Source organism: Aedes aegypti, chromosome 3 (genome assembly GCF_002204515.2).
Source record: "Aedes aegypti strain LVP_AGWG chromosome 3, AaegL5.0 Primary Assembly, whole genome shotgun sequence".
In the NCBI taxonomy this organism is placed as follows: domain Eukaryota; kingdom Metazoa; phylum Arthropoda; class Insecta; order Diptera; family Culicidae; genus Aedes; species Aedes aegypti.
This window is the reverse complement of record NC_035109.1, coordinates 69,291,973-69,307,184: the sequence shown is the minus strand read 5'-3', so window position 1 is coordinate 69,307,184 and position 15,212 is coordinate 69,291,973.

Sequence of the window (15,212 nt, the reverse complement as noted above, 5' to 3'; positions counted from 1 at the left end):
TTTGAGCTGAAAAAACTGCTAAAGTGGTTGAAAGAACATGCTCCTTCATATTATTGAATAAAAACAAAAAAATCATTTACAATTTTAGTAACCAAATTTTATCTTAAGGGCGTTTTTTTATAATTTTATTTGGTCAGACATGCAGAAAAAACTACTAATTGAACTTTAACACTTCACTTCACTTTTGCAAAAGGAAAAATAAAATTCTAAAAATCATTAGTAAGGCGAGCAAATACATTTAAACTCTAACATGTTGCTTATCTGACAAATAGGCCTATTTCGTCTGCGACTAACAGACTTCTTCAGTGTCGCAGACTAAAATATTGGAGTTTAAAGGTATTTTCTCGCCTTACTAGTTATTTATTTATTCTTTTGCAAAAGTAAAGTGAAGTGTTAAAGTTCAGACAAGGAGCTTAGCCATAGAAAACGATGGAGCACAAATTTGATGAACATATTTTCCTGATAATAACAGTCTGGAGAGCACCATGCTCTCGCCATGCCGCTCGAGCTTAAGTTCATTTCGGGTTTTTTTTTCTGCTTACACGAAAGACTTCAACGCCATGAAGGCGAGGAAAACGGACACCGGGGGGAAAGCAGATAATTTAATTTTGGTTCTTTCACTTTCGTCCTGGGGTCGTTACACTTGTGATTTTATTGATCAGGTGCGGCGCGGGGGCAACTTTTTGAGTTCATTACGCGGAAGTATTGTGGATTATGAGCAACGCGAGAGATTACTTTCCAATCGTGTTCGCTCGGAAAGGAGGATCTTGCTGGTGATGCCGTTACTTCATCAAAACAATATCCGAACGACGGTTATGGAGCTCCGACCGAAATCCGGAAAACTTTCGCTTTCCTCGCTGCGATGGATTCCTCTGGAAGTTTGACGTTGCTGAAAGGACACCGCAGATGAATGACCGATCATCTGTTTGCTAGAAACCCATTGATCAGCCCGAGGAAGGGTAAACAAATCATAAATCACTGACAGTGTGGTTTTTGAAGATCGTTTGAATAGGAGGAAGACACCTGCGGGTAATTTCGGTGAACGTCGGCGTCAGTGCTCCACTTGATCAATGCTCAGGTGAATCGGCTGTGGCTGGCTGATAAATCAAACCATGGGAGGTCGCTACAAATGAGCTGTGCCCCGCTCGGAAATCATACTTCAGTATTTGGTAGGCATTTGGGTTGGCTTCCAACAGTACATTTAAATCCATTTCTATAAGGAAAAGACGACCCAATCTAGCATTCGCCTGAAAGGGCTTTCTCAAAAGTTTAACTTTAACAGAAATGATCTAAATAATATTACAACTTTAGAAAAAGCAAGACTTATGACCGATGTCCGGTGTGACGTGGGAACATTTCCAGAAGCCTGGAGGAAATTTTCAGAACCCCACTCAGTTCCGTCGGTGTCAAAAGTGGGGTCACGGTAATAAACATTGCTGCATAGATGCTTATTTTTTTGTCATTGATGACTTTAATGCCAAACATCGCTCATGGAATAATTCGCAAAGTGATAGCCCTGCTGCCAGCCCCCTTTTTCCTCTTCTAGAAAGACTTTTACGATTAATATGGTCCTAACCGACTTTAGTCACCTTTGTAGCCAACTGGTCTCTCATGATGATTTCAATTCTGACCATGTCCTTGTTACACTTCAAATATACCATGAAGCGATTCTCAATCCTATCAACTCCACTTTTAATTATTTTCGAGCCTTTTGAAATACCTACGAAACATACATTGATAGTAATCTTGATGTTAACATTTCTTTGCAAACAAAACTTGATATTGACATTGCTCTCAAAACTTTAACTAATTCCATTGTTGAAGCAAGATGCATTGCAATACAAAAATATGAAGTAAAATTCGAATCCGTGATTATAGACGACGATCTTAAACTCTTGATCCGTCTGAAAAACGTGAGGAGAAGGCAATTTCAACGCACTCGCGATCCTGCTATGAAAATAATATGGCAGAATCTGCAAAAATAAATTGAAAACGTTTTACTCAATTAAGATACACAAATTTTGGAAATAAAATTTCAAAATTGGTCCCTAGTTCTAAGCCTTTTTGAAAATTATCAAGAAAATTAAAAAAAATCAGAAGGTAATTACGGTATTGAAAGAGGAAAACAAGTTATTACTTATTGCAAAAAAAAGCTCAAAAACATGCTATGCCGTTTAGAAGCGCGCACAATTTCAATTTAAAACTCACTAGTCCAATTGGAAATCAAGTTACTCAAGATTACGAAAGAATTCTCAAGTTCAATAGAGCCGGTTTTATGAAAATCTCTATGTATAAGTCATGTAAATATTAGAACAAGTTTATTTACACACGGTTAGCTTCTGCTGGAAAGTTTCACACATAGATTCCAATATCCCCGTAATTTCAATTCAGCACTGTCGGGGATTTATGTATCTTCGATTTGAGCTGTGACAATGATCATTCAACAGAAAAACAATTTTCCGTTTAGAATCCGTTAGTATTCGCGGTGACGAGGGTAATTCCACAGTTGACCCTGTGCGTTAAGCTCCGATTTCTTTACATGGCAAAGTATGGGAAATCAATTTACAAATGTTTCTAAAAAATCAAAACATAATTTAATCAAATTCTTTTAAGTGTACGGAGTTGGACTTATAATAAGCTATTGTATACGCAGAATATTGAGAAAAAATATGAAAATCAAAATAATGTAGCCCATTTAAAGTCCTTTAAAAATGTACTGAAAAGATGGTTGGTTTGACTTTATTAACGAGATTTTTAGCCCTGGGCTAGTTCATCTCGGGACCAACGGCTTTACTTCCCTTCCGAAGGAAGTCGTCACTATAACTTTTTACGTCATAAGTGACTATGTCGGGGATGGGATTCGATCCCAGGTCCTCGGCGTGAGAGGCGAGTGTTCTAACCACTACACCAGGTCCGTCCCCCCACTGAAAAGATTTTAAATAGCTATTGTAGTTAATTTTATATAAGCATTTAAAATTTCACTTCGTATACCTTGCCGTTAGATTTTATTTTGAAGGTATTGATGCTACAAGTTTTAAAATCTGTTGAGAAATAACAAAGTTATGTCTACTTCACTAAAAGTCATTTTTTATAACTTGAAAATTTACCTTCAAGACGCTTGCGCTACCTCTAAATGTTAATATTTTTGGCTCAGATTTTGAGGTTTCTCTTTTAATGTGATTTGTATTCAGTAGAGCACACGAATTTTTGGTTTTGAGAACTTTTGAAAAATAAGCCGCACCGCCAGGTTAGGTTATGGGAGTTGAAATTATAAGAAAAATCGATTTATTTTTCTTATGTTTTGAATCAATTCGGTCAAGTAAATGTCCACATTCTGCACATAATGAACACAAAACGTTCCATGCTGATTGGCTATGTAAAACGGTGTATAATCTACTATGGCTAAGACTGACGTGTGGCCCAAAAGGGTGAATCCCTACATGTTTTTTTAGCATGCGAACTAGACAAGATGAGGTCGTTTACTTTCATATAGGGTGATGTGCTAGTATCCATCGTATTAAGCTGTGATCAGTGAGAACCTGCTATATTCCCAGTATTGCAGTGAATGATGCTGATACAAACCGATGCCAAACAATTTTTTCCCAAAACGGCTTTCGTATTGTACAATAATATACTGATAAATCTTGATCGTCTTTTCGGAAAAATGCAATGAAATTGCGTCTTGCCGTATTCTAAATTCATTGTATCGTTTTCATTTCTGTCGCAATCTGTTTTCAGATTCGTCTCACAACTTACGGCTCACTGTGACAAAGTGAATGATCAAAATACAACATATCAACGCCATAATAAAATGTTCTACTCGAATATATAGATCTACGGGCATCTCCCTCCATTCTTTCAGCATTATGAAATATATTAATTTCCTTTAAATTTATTGTTGGTCATCAAAATTCAGCTCAAACATATCAACATACTATTCTTTTGATCGAACAATCATGACAGCTGCTCACAGTGCAGCGAAAATAACACAATCAAAGGAACCGTTTTCTATGCCGAGCATCGCGCACACATTGATGCGCACAAGCTTTTTTTTCTCAGTACGACGGATTCAACTTTGTTTACATTCTCAATTATACGCGGCCGTTGAGGATATTTCATAATATTTCGTTAATTATTGAACTTTTACCGCGTATGATTGGAATGAAATCCTTCAGTGAAAAAGTACGAAGGTTTTCCATAGTAAAAATAAGTTCCCGGCGAAGAAAGTCACACAGGAGGGCGGGACGAAACTTGTATCATAAAGTGGTGTGACTGGCGTCGGTCACTAAGCATTTCTCTCAAATCGTGTTCGTCCATGCGATTTCGGTGAAAAAATGCAAAGTGGATAATTGAACTGAAGTTATTAAACGAAATACAGTAGTTTTATTACATTTTTATTGTTTAAGCGTACGAACCATAACAGCTTTCACAAAATTATACTTGGAAATTATATCTATGTTGCAGGTAAATTTGTGGTGCCTGGAATTGAATGCAGAGCTGCCAGATGATTTTATAGAAAATCTGTATCCACCAGGTTAGAAAATCTGTGTCCCATACAAAAAAATCTGTGTCAATACAAAAATTGTTGAAAGAAAATCTGTGTTCCATACAAATTGAATCTGTGTCAGAATAAATAAATCAATGTAATACAGATAAATCTATATGTGGCAGCCCTGATTGAATGTGAAATCAGTAGATTCCTTTAATAAATATACTTTTGCGCTGGTGGAAAACTGCTCTGATCTGTTTCCGATCAACTTTTCCAATGCTCTCAGTCAAAACTTTTTTTGTTGTTACACATCATTAACATTCCACCTCGACAGCTTTCGGCTGCCGGTTAATTAAACGTTTCACTCTTCATTTTTCCGGCGAAATTTGTTTCTGTTTCTTCTGTTATTGGCATTTTTCGTCGATCGATCATTAGGAAGCAATTTATGATCACACGTTCGGTTATCGATCCGCATCCAGCGACGACAATCTCTTCGTAGTCCGGTGGCGTTGTTGCCATAGCTCAGCGAATGCGTCAATTGTGCCAATTTCACTTTCAGCAGCCGATGTCGATTCGTCAGATCAGCAGTTGAATAAATATGGCTTAATAATGGATGCGGAGTTTGCCCATTTTGGGTACTATAGTCAGTTGAGGGGAAGTATGTATACTCGTCAATAAATTTACGAAATTGATCTTGGCGTAATTGGCAAGATTGTTTACGATTATGGGAATTGTCTGCACCGGGTAGTTAGGTATGTCCTGTTGATGCCGATGAAAGTGCCCCTGCTTGACCTAAATCTCGCAGTTAATTGACGGTTAAATATAGTTGCCAGTCATCGATTCGCGACGGATGTCCCTTGCCGCCAAAACGGTTGAATAGCTGCGACAGTGTTGATGATGATGTGATGCATTCGATTGAATTTTTAACAAAGTGAAATTATGTAAATTATCCCTCATATTATATGGAGTGTGTATATTGATGTTCAGTTCGCACGCTTGCTAATTGAACAAACGAAGTCCATATCGTAGTCCTGCCTATTCAGAATGATCTAAGGGATGTAATAGGTTATGTTTATGGGATAGGAGTTCTATTTTGAGAGACAACTATCATGATTGTAAGTTCGACAAACATGTCTGGTGGAATTCAACAAAAATGTTTGTTAGCCCTGAAATGACAAACAGTTTGTCGAGTTTAATCTAAACAAATTCCAAAGTGTCACAAAGTCAATAACAAATACTTTTCACAATAACATCGAGTCACATTATTTCGTTCAAAAACAGCATCATTATTCGAAACAAATTAACCAGGTAACCTCGATTCTGCCCCGGTATTTATGCTCCTCTGAAGGAAAGCAGCATACCCTAGTGCAGTACACTTTTCCGTATTGCCCCATCGATTATCTGGCTGGAGAATAACTAGGCAACTATGTTAATCAAACAATTGATTAGCAAGTTAACACATTAGTTTGTTCACCAGGTTCCAACAGTGGCGGTCGGTAAGCCAGATGCCAATGCCAGTCCAAAGAGCTGATGCATATCAAGTGGGTATGTTCCACGGCAACACGCTTAAACGCAGTTACTCAAAATTGAGTACGACCCGCAAACAAATCGAGCGGTTCTGGACTTACATCTCTGTGCGTCGTGAAATTCGAGAAAATGTAGCAGAAATTAGCACGAAATAGATTTTTTAGGTTGTTTAAAAATTACACGATCCACAAGAGCCCGATTTTGTGTAACTTTATTTTAGAGAGTAGGCTGCACGCGCCATTTATACGTATGATGAATGCATGATGCGAAGATGAGCAAGTAAAACACAAACACTCAACATCAATTGGTTATAGATACGTTGACTTTTCCGCTTTTTCAATACGGCGTGTATAATCATCTGTCGATCACACGTGGTGTAATTATCGTTACGAGATACATACGGAGAGAGAGTGGATGCAAAAATGTTTTTTTCTGTTAAGAATTACCCAAACCAATGCGATATATCGTACCGACTGCAACAACTCGTCACTATGTCGTAGCCTCTGGTCTGTACCATTATCAATTTTCTGATAATGATACTCGTAATTGTCGCTAAGCCAGCGATTTAGTGCATTAGATAAGGTATTTCCCGACCAAAATCACAAAACAAGACAACATCATTGATTCACATTCTCTAATAATTTTTCAATAAATATAATATGATTTGTTGAATTATCCATACAATTTGACTTTAAAGTCTATTGTCCAAAAACTAGGTTCTGTCACTTAAACCCCTTTAATTCAAACCCCTCGTATGATACATTCATTCTTACATTTCAGTACTAACGTGTTTGCAACATATTTCAACAGTTTTCTACAGTTATTCCCATATAAACCGACATTGCCTTGGGGACACCACCAAAAATGCTGAAAATTTGTATCCCGAGAATGGTAAATATGATATGGGAGATTAGACATTGCAACATTTATGAATTTTGACCCGCCCTAGTGTCCATCTATGCGGTACCAATTTGGTGGTCAAAATTTCGATTCAGCACAGCTTACGGTACTTATAAGTGGGACAATCAGGATTACAGTTGTTCCGTAAATGAAGTTGGAGTTAATAACATAGCATTTTCTGTAATGTCTTTTTATCCACTATTTTATTCCATTCAAATTTTTTCTTAAATAGTTTTAAAACCATTATGTCCCTCATCAGCAATCTATTTATTACGTGACACGATTTTCGGGGTTTGCAAATAATAAGATTTCAGGCATGAACATTAAAAATAAACTTATGGCGCGTAAGAAATCTCAGGTATCCCCTCCCTCCATAACCCGTTATGATGTAATTAAAGGACAGGTTAGACTAGGCTTACCAGAAGGATATTTCAGAAAGGAGGACATATTGCATTACTCGGTTTGAAAAAGGAGGACATTAACGGTTTTAGCACACCAAAAAACAAACAAACTTTTCGATTAAATTGCAAGTAATAATTTTGAAAAAATACTGATATTTAAATCATTTGTTGACAAAACTACATTCACTTCTAAGATACACACTTAAATTATTTAACGGATTCCTGTGAAATCTCAACAGCTGAACGGTTCGGTAAAACAAATTAACGGAGTACGGTAAATTTTCACAGTATTCGGTAAAAATTCACCGGAATCCGTTAAATTCCGACGAAATTACGGTGTTTTATTTCACCGAACTGTTCAGCTGTTGAGATTACGGTGAAATTCACCGTAAGAGCTTAGTGTGTAAGTTCTGATAAAACAAAATAAATGTGTTACCACGCTTAACAAACCTTAAAGTAGACCTACCCAACCTTTTTGAACAGCGGGAAAAGATACTTGCTTCTAAGCACCTTTCCCTAGTGCTTTTGAGCATTTTATCCTGAGTTTTATGAGCATGGAGTCCAATTTTTTTTTCAAGAAAACAACAAAGAATTCTTTCAGAATCTAACTTGTCTCTCAAAGTCCTGTTCAGGAGAGTGATGATTGAGAAATCTGTCCAAGACTTTCCAAGGAATTTGCCTAGATTTAAATGAAAATTATGCGCAGGATTTTGTGACAATTTTGCACAGCCTTATGCCAGAATCTTTGTTTTGTAATTCTGTCCAGGAATCTGTGAAATCGCTGTCTAGGTGGGGTTCTAATAGAATTCTGAACAGGGAAAAGCTCAGAATTCTATTAGAACCCCACTTAGAATTTTGTAAATGCTCTGTCCATGATTTTGTGAGATTTCAGTGTTTATTTTATCGAGAATACTACTAAAAAATCTGTAAGAATCCAGCCCAACACTTCTCAAAATCCACAAGTTTTTCGCAAAATTCATGTCAATCATTGACCATTATTAGTCATGGAATATTTTTTAATATTTTAGATACTTTTACCCAGGGTTTTGCTTGAAATCTTTCAAGAATTGTGCGAAATTACCGACCAGGATTTTGCTTCGTCTAGTGAGATTTTGTTTGACCCATTCAACATACAAATTTTGTTAAAATTCGATGAAAAATCCCTTTATATATCATGAAGTGAAAAATTGGCTTTCTGATTGTGAACTTCAAACTCAACTTCAAACCTAATTTTATAAAGAACAGCTCAATCGAATATTAAACTCCATAAATGCATATAATCCAACTTTTGAAATTTCATTGAATATTCAGTTTGAAAATAAAATAAAAGAAAAGGGAAATAATTGGATTTGGTATATTCGTTCTTCAAGTTTATATAACTTTCAACGGGCTGGATATGAGACGAATCTTTAAACTCTTCGCGGGCAGCACAAAATAAAGTCCGTACTTTGGGCAGCTCTGCCATAAGGGTAAACTCGCCTAAGGTAAAAAGTTGCTGTAAAAAGATAACAAAAATAATTTTCTACTTTCTTTGACACAAAATTTAAAATAAGAGCAGAAAAGCGTCTAATGTCATTTTTGTATTTATATTAAGAACAATAGGTGTAGCTCTTGATCCTAGAAGTCCAAAAATGTTAATTTGTGGTGTTTTGAACAAACAGAACATTCATTTAATTAGACCTTTTTCAGACATTCTGAAAAGTGGAAATTTATATTACGATTTTGTCATGCTTGAATAAATAGATTCGCACTTTTTCAGGGAAAATAATGTCTAATTCCAAATAATGATAAACATTTGATAAATTTCTAATGGATTTCTTGTTTGATGATTTGGAAAAATTTAGGTAAAACGTAAATGTAAAAATGTATTTTGGAAAACTCAAATCACGAATCAAGGCCGATCACGATGCTTTCCTGGGGGGTATTCAGGATTTCAGTAGGGGTATAGGTGAAATTGGGGTTCATTGCACACTTTTCTGTGACCATTTCACATTCCTCAACCGATTCTCTTTCGAATCGCCTTAAAATATATCATGCTTCCGTAGACAGCATTACACGCAATAATAGTCCCCCATTTTATGCTAGCATATGAAGTTTAAAATAAGTGCAACAGTGTCCAAGAGAGTATTGAAAGGGCCAAAATAGCGATCCAGAGCCTTTACGGTACTTCAGTTTTCCAGACTGAGTAAATAAAATAAATTTTTGTATCTCCTTACAACTTCCATTCCATACTATTGAAATTTCTTTTCTAATCTTCTTGAAATCCAGCATGTATCAATTGATTATATGCCATCCGGTGTTAATGTTTGCTCAGCATAAATGTTCGCTAGCTTTCATCAGATCAAAATTATATAGAATACTTGTTTCCAGCCATGTCATGTTTCCAATGTTTCCAGCCATTATGAACTTCAGGGAGGTTCTAGATCAGGCCTGCTCAACCTCTTTGATCCGCAAGCCATACGCACCAAAAAAGCTTAGATTTACACGTCACGTATATTTTAGCACTAATCATGTAAAGCCATTTGTAATGTATTATTCAATTAAATTATACAAACACATCTGTTATGATGCAATGGTGGATGCTAACAAAATCTCAAATATTGAACGCAAAACGGCTTCTCTCAAAGAATGTTGCAAGCGAAACCGCTAAAAATCAATCATAAATAATGCAAATGGAATGACCCAGCCGTCGATCCATCCATGTGCTTTACTTTTGACAGAACGGTCAGCGAATAATCGTGTAAACTGTTTGTAATTTCACTTTTAAGATGCAAGAAAGCATACAATATTAGCGAATGTGGGATGCAAGATCATGGAATGTTTCAGTATCACTCAAGATTGCAAGTAATTTAGAATGCAGTGAGACCGTTTACATTATTAATAGTTGAATATTCAGTTATAATTCATTTTACATGATTATCGTGAAAGCTTCATTGCAACATTGTTGCAAACTTTTCAACTCATAATTGATCAGTTATTATGAACAAAAAATCAAATTTGTTGATGGTTGTTATTTAATTAGGTTGCAATGTTTGACAACACGAAGAAAATGTTCGATAATTGTAATGCAAAGCTTAGAAAATTGTTACACACGCGATGAGCGATCATTGTCATATGCAGTTCTAGTTGTGATAAGCTGTTGTTACGGAATGAGATTGTTGCAACAAGAATAGAAGATGACAATGTCTTTGTTGCTGCGTGTTTGTTGACAATTGATTCATTAGTCTATTCCAACGACTAATCTTTAACTTTTTAATCTAATTAACTTAAAATTTACACGATCGAGTAAAATTCAAGCATTTCAAGTTAAACATTGAATGTTCACTTATTTTGGTTTATATCACGCTGTAACAATACATGAATTTATATATCTTTTTCGGCCACATTTATTAGGCGAACAAGCAACTTTTACTTTTGCGTAGAAACGAACGAAAGTTAATCGGTATAAAATGGTTTCCTTGATAGCAGTTAATTGGTGATAATAAATCCTGCACATGACTCCAAAAATCGTTTCCTGAATTCTGTTATAATCTTGCCTAGGATTATCTGAGAGTTGTGATCAGGCTTACATCAGAATCTAGCCCAGGATTCTTTCAATAATCTTGTATTGGACTGTGTAAGAATAACGTCCAAAATTGAAAATAAAATCAGATTTCTGTCAGAAATCCACATTGAATCCAGTCAGAATTGCACTTGGTATTATTTTAAAATCTTGTCTGAAGTTGTTTGTACATCATGTCCCGGATTTTGAAAGAATAATGCGCAGGGTTTTTGACTGTTGTAATTCTCACTAAGATTCTGTCAGAGTCTCATCGATGTTTTGTTCCAAAATCCTGCTTTGAATCCTGGAGTCTGATGTGCACAATTTCATAGGCGCGTCCAGGTTCGAATCCATGGGTAGGAAAAACGTTGGCTAATATTTTGGGCAAAGTGAAGAAAAATTTTAACCATAGACTGTAGATCCAAAGTTTGTATATTTGAGGAGCTGAAACGCAAAAGAGTGTAACATTTTGATTGGTATTTGTAGTGAACGAAAGATGTTAGAAATAAATTGAAATAATTGTAAATCAGATTCCCTTTGGGGGCATTCTAACCATAACCACTACAATATTGAGTTGAGGAAATTCTACTGTTCACAAGCGTTCTGAAGATATTTTCAGGTATTTTTTCCCGCTTAATAGAAAAACATGACATTGCGACAAGTAATACTGTATTTGTTTTTTCACATTTTCTCAGAGTTCATTTAGTGATTATTTCCCAAGGAATTTCTCCATGCATTTTGTTTAGGACACCTCCAGAATTTGACCTGGATTTTTCCAAGGAGAACCAAAGAAATGGAATTTCTCCTAATATTGTTTAGGCTTCTGAAATCATTCATCAAAAAAAAAAAAAAGAAAGAAAGAAAGAAAGTCCCAACTTCAAAGTTTTATCTAGTGATTCATCCATCGATTTCTCTTGGACATCCTCCAAGATTCCTAGTCAAAACGTCATCTTATCTTCAATTAATAACTTCTCCAGAAATTTATACGAATTTATTTTGAAGTTGTCTTTTAGTTTTTATAAAAGATTGCAAGTAGGGATTTCTCTAATGATACCTTCAGCAATTGCTTCTTAGATTTCTACATAAATTCCTCAAGTAATTATTTGAGTTTTTCTCAAGTAAGTCTTGAAAGTTTTTTGTCAGAAATTCTTTTAGGATAAGGTGACCAGACGTCCCGGATTTTCCGGTACAGAGCAATTTTTAACTTGGCATTACATTGTCAATACTTTTTATTTCAATTAACTTAGTATATAGTACACGTCTTTGAACGAATATGAATTTAAATTGCACATCAAATATAGGCAGCGCTTCATTGAAGATGAGATCTGACAAGCGTCCCGGATTTTTTCCGGGACACATCTGGTCACATTATTTTAGGAATGTACCCAGGGAAATACCAAGGAAATTTTTCGGAAATATAAATCCGTGAGGTATTTGTAAAGAAAATCCTAGAGCAACCTTTTATAAAATTTGGGTAAGTTTCAAAATCACCCTTAATGCACAGAAATCTCTGAAATAACTCCTGTACTCTTGAAGTTCTAATATATGACAGAATCTCTTACAAATTTGTGTAGCAATGATCTAAGGAATTATTGAAAAAATTGCCGTAGTAAAAACTGGCTTGAAAAATTAAAGAATCTATTGAAGATTGCATGGGAATTTGTCTAGAAACTTTTAAGAAATGTTTGGTACACCTACCGGAGAACTACTTGGGTGAAATTCTGACAAAAAAAAAAAACAAAACAAAAAGGATTTGTTCAAAGAACCCCTCAAGGAATGATGGATTTCTAGGAGGAAAAGTAGATGAATTTTGAAGTAATCCACATAGAACATATAGATCCACATAGAACATATATATGCTTGTAGGGTTTCCTTAAAAAAATATCCCTCAACCCTTTCCCTCGGAAGAAATTTTGTAGAAATCTTTGAAAGATCTCCTAGAGTAACAACTGGAGAATCCGGTAGAAAGGCTAGGGGCGGTTCATTAATTACGTAAGGGTTTATGGGGGGAGGGGGGGTCTGAGATTTCTTAAGTATACAATTAAGTATACCATACAAATTATTTTTAATTTTCATACAAAAAATCTTACCATGGGGGGAGGGGGGGGGGTTGAAAAACCCCAAAAAATGTCTTACGTAATAAATGGACAGCCCCCTAACGAAAAAAGTACATATATGTATGGAGAAAGTTCTAGGATAGTTTTGGAAAAAAAAAATCAAAGTATTACCTTGGGGGAATTACTGGAGGGTAGCTTTGGAATCAGTGCTAGCACCATCACATCGTGTATAATACGATGAGACTGAGCATGAATCGAACCCACACTTCATGACACAATACGCCTAAACGACTGACGCCGCTAACCGCACGGCAACGAAGCCTACAATAATATTCAGAAAAGACAAAGGAATGATACTACGGTTTAATTTTTATGATTAGGCATGAGGTTGAGAATTTCGTAGAACAAAAACTGTAGAGAAATGTATGTTTTACAGGTACCTTAATGAACAGAAATAAATTTTATGAGGTCAAAACCATCTTTAATCGGCATACAGTGTTCTCAAAAGTTGTAAAGTACTAATAATACGTTCAACTAGTGGTTTTAATTTTAATTTTCGTTTTTCCAAATTCTCGTTAGAATTTTTTTGAAGATAAAAAATAGCCAAAAAACACAACTTCGACTTGAGGCACCTCCTAATCTTCTCCAAATTGGATGAAAATTTGTCTGGTAGTTTGTTTTAGTATTGCAATTAGGACTAGGGGGTGACTGGTTGAATCCCAGACATTTCGATTTTTGTGAAATGGTCTAATCCTTATATTCATTCTGAAATACCATAGAGGGTTGATTAATTTTACAAGAAGTTTCTTGTAACAATGATTACAGTTAGTTCCCAGGATTTTCACTATAGATATCTCGATCGTTCTTCTCACGAGTCAGAACTTTTGGGGTTCATGCATAAACCATGCCATGCTTTACTGGGCATACCACGAGAAATCTTATCATGTCTTCCATCCTCTATAAGAATAAGTTCAACGTTCATCGAGTTTGTATGCATTTTGCACAGATGGTAAATTATTTAATTTATTTTTCATGCTTGCAGCTGCTCTTTATTTATTTTTTGTTAAATTGTTGCTAGGACAATCCTTTGACTGTCTTACCCAGATATTTTTGTGCGTAGTAGGTACATGTGCTATCTGTCCTACCCACTTCCCGCGCCAATGCACAATTTTATTATAATTTCTGCTTAGATTTAGAGAGAATAATATCTCGGATTCGGTGGTATTCATAACTATAATTAGGGAAAGTGTACCAGTTATGGCCATAGTGGTTCCCTATTTGGCCATACGGGAAATTTCGATAGCTTTCACAATTTAAATATTTTTGAATGTTTAAACATAAAGATATATCTTAAATCTTACTACTACAACACAAAATTTTTTTCAAAATGTGAAAACATTCAAGTTATCCCGTATGGCGAAATAGGGAACCACTATGTCCATAACTGGTACACCTACCCTATATAGAATTTTATAGAAAATTTTGTTTCCAGAATTCTGTGAAGGTCATGTATAAAATTTGATGGAAAATTTACCTTATTTTTTGTCATGTCTTCTTAGGATTATACGTTAAAATCTTTCTACAATTGTGTAAAATTCATACATAGCGTTCCGTGAGATTCAATGAGATTTGAGAAAAAAAATTCTTTTGACAACATTTGTTCAGGCTTGATAGAAATTCAATTGTTTTACATCAAATATTAAAGAAACGTATGGGCTAGAAATTTGTTTTCTACTTTACATTATCCTTAATTAACTACTTGAACTACAATCTGTTTGAATCACGCATTTGAACGAATAAGCATGGAACGTTGAAAAATATTGGTTTCAAATTGATTTCGATATCGATATCGAGTTAGAGCACCATAGTAAAAGTTGGTTCACCTGGCTAAACGCCCCCCCCCAGTTGCACCGGTTTTGTTCTATATCTCGATAAAAAAAAAGGATGAATTTTATAATGTGTTGCATGTTATCTAAGTTGATATTTGTTAATTCTATGTTGAAGTCGTCAAATTGTACAATCTTGCTACTGTAACCAGGAGTACATCCATTATTGATTAAAATTTCTCTCCGCGATTCGATGTTGTTTCAGCCAGCGATCCAGTGCGCATAATTGGGAGCGCGAACGCAAGGGCAACGGCATTAGACCGCATGATTGCCCATTCAGGCTTACTTTTCCCAGATTTCAGATTTCGTTCCCCTGCCCCACCAGAGGCAAAGTGCTGCAGTCTGGGCCCAGATACTTTCATGCAGTAGGCATGTGAGAACGGGTCTCACACGTCTTCAACAGCGAAGTCG